The sequence below is a fragment of the Pristiophorus japonicus genome, unplaced genomic scaffold, assembly GCF_044704955.1.
Source record: "Pristiophorus japonicus isolate sPriJap1 unplaced genomic scaffold, sPriJap1.hap1 HAP1_SCAFFOLD_75, whole genome shotgun sequence".
NCBI classification, from domain to species: domain Eukaryota; kingdom Metazoa; phylum Chordata; class Chondrichthyes; family Pristiophoridae; genus Pristiophorus; species Pristiophorus japonicus.
Window position 1 is genome coordinate 1 of NW_027254666.1, and position 7,973 is coordinate 7,973.

Consider the following 7,973-nt stretch of genomic DNA (forward strand, 5'->3'; position numbering starts at 1 on the left):
CTTCCTCTTGTCTCTATCCCTGTGCTTTTATTTCTCTATTTATTCCCCCTGTCTCAGTTTCTAGTGTTTAAAAGGGAACGAAAGATGAAATGGGTTTCATTGTGGAACGATTTACTTCACTCAAAGTTAGATGCACTGCTGTTCGCCATGAGGTCAAGGTAGCTAGCCGTGATATTCAGGTTAATATATAAATATATGTAAATATATCTACATCTATCATAACTGTTCACTGGTCGTCGAGGGGTTAAGATCCGGCGCACTAACCTGGTAACGATACTCGATCAATTCATCGCATAAAAATAATTGAGGTCTGTGAGACGATTAATAATTGCTGTAAGCACCATGAATACCAATACTTTCTGTGATCGACTGAGCTTACAGACGATCTGGCTTCTCCTGCCCTTTGCCGGGAACGTGTTCCGGGTTTAATTTAGTAAACTGGATGAGTTCGCTGATCGCGGGGAGACGGTAGGAGCCTCTGTGGCCCCACTGTGAGGATGTGGGAGTGAACACAGTGGCTGGGTGATCCGTGACATTTCTGTAAAGGGCAGCGGAGGAGAAGGATTGAGAACTTTCAGTGTGTGACAGAAGTTGTTTCAGGTGAGTCAACACATTCCCGATCAGCACAGAGGGAGCTCACTGGTCAGCTCCCCTTTGTTGGGGCTATTGTGCCAGTGGTTTCTGTAGTGTAGTGGTTATCATGTTTGCTTTACACGCCAAAGGTCCCTGGTTCGATCCCAGGCAGAAACAATATGTTTAAACTTGCCAAATGGGAACAATCGGAGGCGAGTTTAGTCTCCTGGCAAATGGTGCCTGATTTCCAGAATTTGCTGTTTTTATTTGCTATTTATTCTCCTGGCAAAACGGCTCCCTTATTCCTTAATTGCTCTTTATTTCACTTCAATAATCGATAACTTTCAGTGAGAGAAAACGGATCCACCGGGGACCTTTCGTACGTGAGGCCAACGTGATATCCGCCACACTGCAGCCCATCAAAGTGCGAGAAACCACTGAATATGAAGGATGAGCTCACAAATATCAGGGGCAGTGCAGTCTGGTCAACGTCAAACCCTCCTTTCTTATTCAGCAGTGGCATGAACGGGAATCAGACGCCACAAAGTTTAATTAAAGACACAAATACAAGTAACATTTCTAAATCTTTTCACTGTAAAATTCTTTTACTTTATTTGAAATCCTGCTGCGTTGAATCTGAAAATGAGCACCGTAGGATTTTGGCTTCACTACTGATTCTATTCTCAGTGCATGGTAGGAATAACCGGTGCTGTTAAATTTGACAAAAGTTGCCCCAGATTCCTGGTGTCATCAGCAATGAAGATTTTGAACCAGACTCCTAAAATACAGTGAGCAAAATGGGTCAACATGAATAAGAACATAAGAAAATAAGAAATAGGAGCAGGAGTCGGCCATACGCCACTCTAGCCTGCTCCGACATTTAATACGATCATGGCCGATGCAATCATGGACTCAGGTCCACTTCACTGCCCGCTCCCCAAAGCACAGGACAAATGATTGAAGTATCGACTCTCCCTCAGTCAGCATTTCTTTCATTGTGCAAAAGAAGGTGAGGGGTTAATTAATGATGCTTTCCCATGAAAGCAACACAAAAGTTTCAGAAAAATAACATACGGTGACTGGCAGGTGAGCGCTGCTTCTGATACCTGGTGGGAATGGGCGGGGATTTTCAACCCCCTTGTATTGTGAAACCTTCATATCGCCGAACATCTCAGACTTCATGTGTGGACCTTGTGACGCATTGGTAGCACGCCTGACTCCAAATCGAAAGGTTCTGTGTTCTAATCATGTTGGGGTTGCAATTATTTTCAACATTGTTCTTCCAGAAAATATTTTCTTTGCTGTTTGGCAATAACCAGACGCTTGCTCCAAGATCTATCTCACTGTTTCCCCGGTGTCAGGCAGAGATGCGCCTGCTGCCCTCATTTATTTCATGTGTCAGGACACAAAAGTTCAAAATCAACCTGCAGGTGGCCACATTTAGCATTGAATGCTCCGGGTGGCGGAGTGGTTTAAGGTGCTGTGTTCAGATCGCAGTCTCCTCTGGAGGTGCATGTTCGACTTTGACATTTCTTATTTTTAATCATTTAGTGAAACTCTTTGTTTGACACCACGACCAACTCCTTAAAAGTGGGATTCTGCAGTCCACCTGCTCGCTTCACATTTCTGTCTGACCTGGTGCTGAAAGTGGAGATGTTTCCGCAATGTCGCGCTTAACACGTTCAACTCACAAGGGAAAGCTCCCTGGCCAAGCATATTTTCTGGAGCTTTTTTATCATACATGCTCAGGGGCGAGTTCTGTCCTGAACATTCGAGCTAAAGTGCTGAGTTCATTCGCCATGTTGTTAGCAGCCTGCCAGTGAATCTGTTTAAGGTGTTCAAACAGATTCCTGACAAAGCTGTCCCGGCTCGCTTCCCGGAGACACCGTGGTCACCAGCGCCCCAGTTTCAGTGGGTGAGCCGCGGGATGTAGGCCATCCATGAGAGAATACCCAAGATCAGGGATCAGTCTACGGACAGGGGCCCCCAGCCGGCAGCCTTCGGCGATGAGGGACTCATGGGAGATGTCGTGGTGGACCAGCCACTAACTGAGAGTCCCCAGCCTACAGCCCCCGGCTGTGCAGAACCCTCAGTTAATGAAATGAACTCAGCAGCCACACCTAAAGGGGAAGTGTGTTGTCGCCCCACAGGGGCCATTCCCCCGATAATGTGGGACTCAGGCACACCTCCAGTCAGAACACTCTGGGTCCTGCGGTACAGACCGCCTTACCGCCGGCCACACAGGCAAACCAGAGGCTGAATAAGGGAAGGAGAAGAACAGGGATTAACTTGGCCAGTCAGAGACGGGAGGCAGATGTATATAATAGCACGATATGAGTTTAAGAATGTTTAAGAGTTCGAGTTTTAAATTAAGATTTTAGAAATTTCAGGTCACCACAACCTCACGAGGAATCCATGGGTAAAGAAGTAGTGAGAGGAATAAGATCGGTTATGAAGGAGTTGTGGCCGGCAGTGTAAGGGGTGGTTTTCAGGGGGTCAGCTTTCCCTTCTGACCTTATATGAGCGGTTCCGAATCGCTCCCACACCCTTGGTTCTCGACACTGGAATTATGAAGGGACTGTGACAGACTTGGACAGACAATCGGTTTCAAGGTAGGAAGAATGAATGGCTTTATTGTGTTTAAAAAGAAGTAAAAGGCACACCTTTAATAACACACACAGACCAATACACACTGAGGGGTACAACACATTGAATAAATTGTCCAATTACTGCTTGTGGGGAAAAGAATACAGCTTAAACTCTAAATGGAGTAAAGAGGAGAATGCAGATACATTTACACAAGTTATCCCAAACTCCCCCCTCCCAATTCCCCTAACTAACTAAGTTATAGCTCTGAGGGTTCAGGGGCTATGCTCACCAACCACTTTAGACAGTTGCCGATGATTCACGGTTTCGGGGTACGCTGCACTTGGCCTTCTAGGCGAGCCGTACCCCGGACAGAGGAGAGGACTTCGGACTGCGTAGTCTTCGGTTGGGGTGCATCCGTTGATGCGCTAAGTTGCGTTTTGGATGTATGGGGTAAGAACCCACTTTCTTTGGTTCGGAATATTTTCATTTGTCCCTTTTGGTAATTTCTCCCCCGTTGGGTCGTTCAGAAGTAGATTGTCGGGTGGTTGTCAATTTGGTTGCTGACAACCTTCCGTTTCGTGGGCCTCGTGCTCGGTCAGTTCTTGATGAGTTCTTGCAGGTTCCTTCACGACTCCATTTCTTCACTGTAGAGGAAGCAGGCTGCTTGCATCTGTGTCTGTGTTCCAGTCTGTGTCCTTGTTCAAGTCTGTGGGAGTTCCAGTCTGTGTTCTGTTAGTTTTTCCTTGTAAAACTGGGGGATAGATATATCCCCCAAAAAAGGCTTTGTTATCTCCCATCAAATCTCTTGGGCTCTGTTTAAACTGTTCTGTGCATTGATTTTCAAATGTCTCCTTTGTCGGCAGTAACTCGATTAGGGTGTGAGAATGTGCTATCACTGGTTTTGCATTGTTTTAGGATTGTCCAGTTTTCCTGACCATGATTTCCATTGTGCTTGATTGGGTAATTCGATTATCTCTTCGCGGGTGAATAGTTCCCCCCAGACAGTCTGGGATCCTTAATACACGAATGTGCTTCACAGAGTTTAGCCCCACCTTCTGTACTCGGTCACTCTTTTTTTCAGCCAAAATGTTGTAGAATCTTACAATTGATCTGCTCCTTCTCATAGATGTTTCAGGGATCTCAGGCTTCTGAAATTTCGGTCCATTTTGAATTCTCTTTCCTATGAGTCCAAACACATGGCGGGGTGGGGGTCTTGGTGAATGCATTTCCTTTTATCCCCTGCAGGCATCGTCTGCCCCTTTAAACTCATTTTAAAAGCCCAGAAAGGGATTCTTCTCCTCTGCAGGGGAAAGGTACCAGGCATCTTTGCGAGATATTGATAAATTCTACATTCCCCCGCTGTGATACCATGTCATTTATGGCATCATCTTACAGGTGAGAAAAGTTCCTGGCTCCCAAGAAATAACCTTCCCCGTAAATTAACTAAACTAATACCCAAAATATGCATTATACTTATGTAACATCACCACAGATATACACTTTTCCCTTTACAGGTACAAACTTTTTATGTTTACACCCTCCCAGCTTGGAGGGGGTTCCATCCCTACAATTGCATTTCAGCACAGTTACATTTCATTTCAATTGCATTATATTCACCAGCATGTAGCCAACGTACAACCACATTACAGAAGGAAGAACATAGATTAAAATTAAACAACATCAATTGGTCTCCTGAGGTTTGTCCATCACCCGGTAATGTCTGGATCCTGCCCTTGAGAACTGCTCTCAGGCTGGCTGACACACAAGACAAACTCAAAACAATCACCTAAACATTACTGCAACATTACCCTCAATTCTAAACTAAACCTTAAAATGTAAAATGGTGCAGTCAGCTACCTTCGACTAAAAATTAGAGCTATGTACAACCTCCACCCGTCTACGGGTAGCCTGGTTAGTCCCTGTCAGGCCCATGCCTGGTGCGGTCTGATAGCCGCCTGGATGCTAGGGTTTCCTCGCAGCCGGTGAGCTGGAGACCCTTGGCTCTGGGACAGCTCGATGCTGCTGTTCCTGTGAGACCCTCATCGCTGCAGGCGGCTGGCTGGGGGTCCCTACTCTGAGCGGCCTCTGTACTTCTGACCTTCGGCCTTTCCTGTCGGGCTGCCCTTCTCCAAGGGTAGAATCGCTGAGGCTCAGCTGCCGGTGACCACGGTATCTTTGGCCGTGGTGTATGGAGGGTCCTTCTCAGGGATTGGGTTACTGGGGGTGCGTCCGAATCCCAAACGATGGGTGGGATAGCCCCTCCAGTTGTGCAATTCACTGCCCCTATAGGCACGGTTTCTGAGCCTGCCACATTCCCTGTGGGCCCTCCACCGTCGGGGGCGGCCAACGGAGCGTCCCTGTCCTGAGGACAGTTCACACATCCCGGCTGAACTCTGTGCTTGGCTGACCCTGGGTTGTTGAGCTTGCACTGGTTGATGTGGAACCACTTAGTACAGCGGGGCAGCTTTATGGCATAGACCATCGGGCTTGCCTTGTCGACAATGCTGTGTGGCCCCATATATAATGCCTCAAAAACCCCGACCCGAGCATAGTTCCTCACCATGACCTGGCCTCCTATCTCCCATTCGTGGTGTTTGCTGGGTTCCAGCAGCAATCGGTTACTCTGATGCTGTCTGTCCATATTACGAGCAGACTGCCAGTGAATCTGTTTGAGGTGTTCAAACAGGTTCCTGACAAACCAATCCCAGTTCACCTCTCTGAGCTGACCTTCTGTGAGCACCGGGGCGAGGACATGGGTGGGGGTCCGCATGATCCAGCCAGTCATGAGCTCGTATGGGGAATACCCGGTGCTCTTTGACTGGCTGGCTCGGATCCCCATTAGGACCAACGGTAAGACCTCCACCCACTTTTGGGGTGAGTCTCCTGTCTCCTTCCGCAGCCTTTCTTTAATGGTGTAGTTTAAAAGCTCCACATTACCCGATGACTGTGGATTGTGGGCAACGTGCCATTTCCCCTCAATGCCGAGCACCTTAAGGGTTGCCTGCATTAACTGCCCGGTGAAATGGCTCCCCTGGTCCGACTCCACATACTGTGGGAGTCCCCACCGGGAGAACACTTCCCTCACTATTGCGTTGGCTGTTCGGCAGTTGAAGGCTTCAACCCATTTTGAGAACACGTCTACCAGGACGAGGCAGTATTTGTAGCCTCCCTGGGCGGTGGGGAGGGGCCCGATGTCGTCAATTTGGATTGACGGCCATGGTCCCACTACCATCCTGACGTGTCCTAGGGACACCTTCCTTTTCTGAGAGTCAGGGTTGTTCGCAGCACACACCAGGCAGTTCGCACAGAACCCACGGACATCCTCCCTGAGTCCCGGCCACCATCCTGCCTGTTCCACTCGTTGCCAGGTGGTCTCAGGCCCGGGGTGTCCAGCTCCTGGACCCTCATGGGCCAGTTTTAGGAATTCCCTCTGGTGCTGCTGTGGCATGACCCATTGTCCCTCTTTAAACAGCATGACTTCCTGAACGGTAATGGCTGCTGTGCCGTACGGACCTTCTACTCTCTCTCCTCGAGCTAGCACATTCAGGACAGCTTTCAGGACTGGGTCCTGTGCCTGAACTGTTTTTAAGTCCGGGGCCTAAGCAATCCCTGTACTCTCTGCTGCACTGTTCTTATTCCTGACCGCTGCTATGCGGCCGGTGTCATAGGGGTCCCAGAACTTTCCCGTGCGGGCACCTTCGTTGGCCAGTTTGTCAGCCTGTTGGTTTCCCTCTGCACGGGGTTCGGTTTTTGAATGGGCCTTCACCTTATGTATGTAGACCTTTCCTTCTTCCACTATCATGATTTTCTCCAGCAGGGGCTTGATTGCCAGGGGTCTCCCGTCAGCGGACGTGTATCCGCGACGGGACCATGCAGTCAGGTACTCCGTACACGAATTGCAGGTGAACATACTGTCCGAGCAAGTCGTGTACGGGATAGGGAATTCCTCGGGGTGGGTCACCACGTACATTACGGCGGACAGTTCAGCATGCTGGGCGCTCATGGTGCTGCGGAGCTTGATTACCAGGGCAATAACTGCCCTTGGGTCATAGGATCCGCACGCAGTGAGTCGTTTGCCAACAGATACCGTGCTGGACCCATCCACGTAGATGTCCCGGCCTGTAGGGTGTAACCCAGCCCGAAGGCCAATGTTCACCTCCCATACCCCTTCTATGGAGCACCTGTGGGCATTCCCTGGGTTGATTAGGTTGGCTGCGAGCCTTGGCTCACGGGGGCCTTCTAATCTGAGGTCCATCTGGGAGAGGAGCAGGGTCCAGCGAGCAATGTGGGCATTGCTCACCGTCCCGTCCTTAATCCTCCTATCTAGGAGCATATAAGTATAGTGGGTTAGGAGTGTTAGAGGAGACCCTCCCGTGAAGATCAAGGATCTTTTCACTGCCCAATGTGTGGCTTGGAGGTGTCTCTCACAGTTGGAGTACACCTTCTCCACATCTGTGAGGATCCTGGTGGAGTAAACCACCGGTCTCAGCTGGCCGTGCCACTCTTGATGCAGCACTGAGCTCAAACTGTCCCCGCTGGCTGCCACCTCCAGGAAAAACTCCATTCCTACATCTATCGCTCCTAAGGCTGGCGCGGTCTGCAAGTCCTTCTTGAGCTGATTAAATGCTGCCTCACCAACCCTCATCCCAGTCCCACTCTGCCCCCTTGTGTAGGAGCCTGAGCAGAGGGGCTGCGGTGGCTGCATAATCCTCAATGAAGTATCTGCAGTACCCGGTGAGCCCTAGAAAGGATCTTACCCCTGTCACTGTGTTGGGGGCTGGTAACTCCTGTACTGACTCCCTTCTAGCCTT

The 7,973-nt window shown here is 49.3% G+C and overlaps 1 non-coding gene across 1 annotated transcript; it reads left to right on the forward strand.

The window, feature by feature from the left end:
* Positions 1 to 677: 677 nt before the first annotated feature.
* On the forward strand, positions 678 to 750 carry trnav-uac (transfer RNA valine (anticodon UAC)). The gene has a single exon. It is a non-coding gene; the product is annotated as a tRNA-Val (tRNA).
* The last annotated feature ends 7,223 nt before the right edge of the window (positions 751 to 7,973 follow it).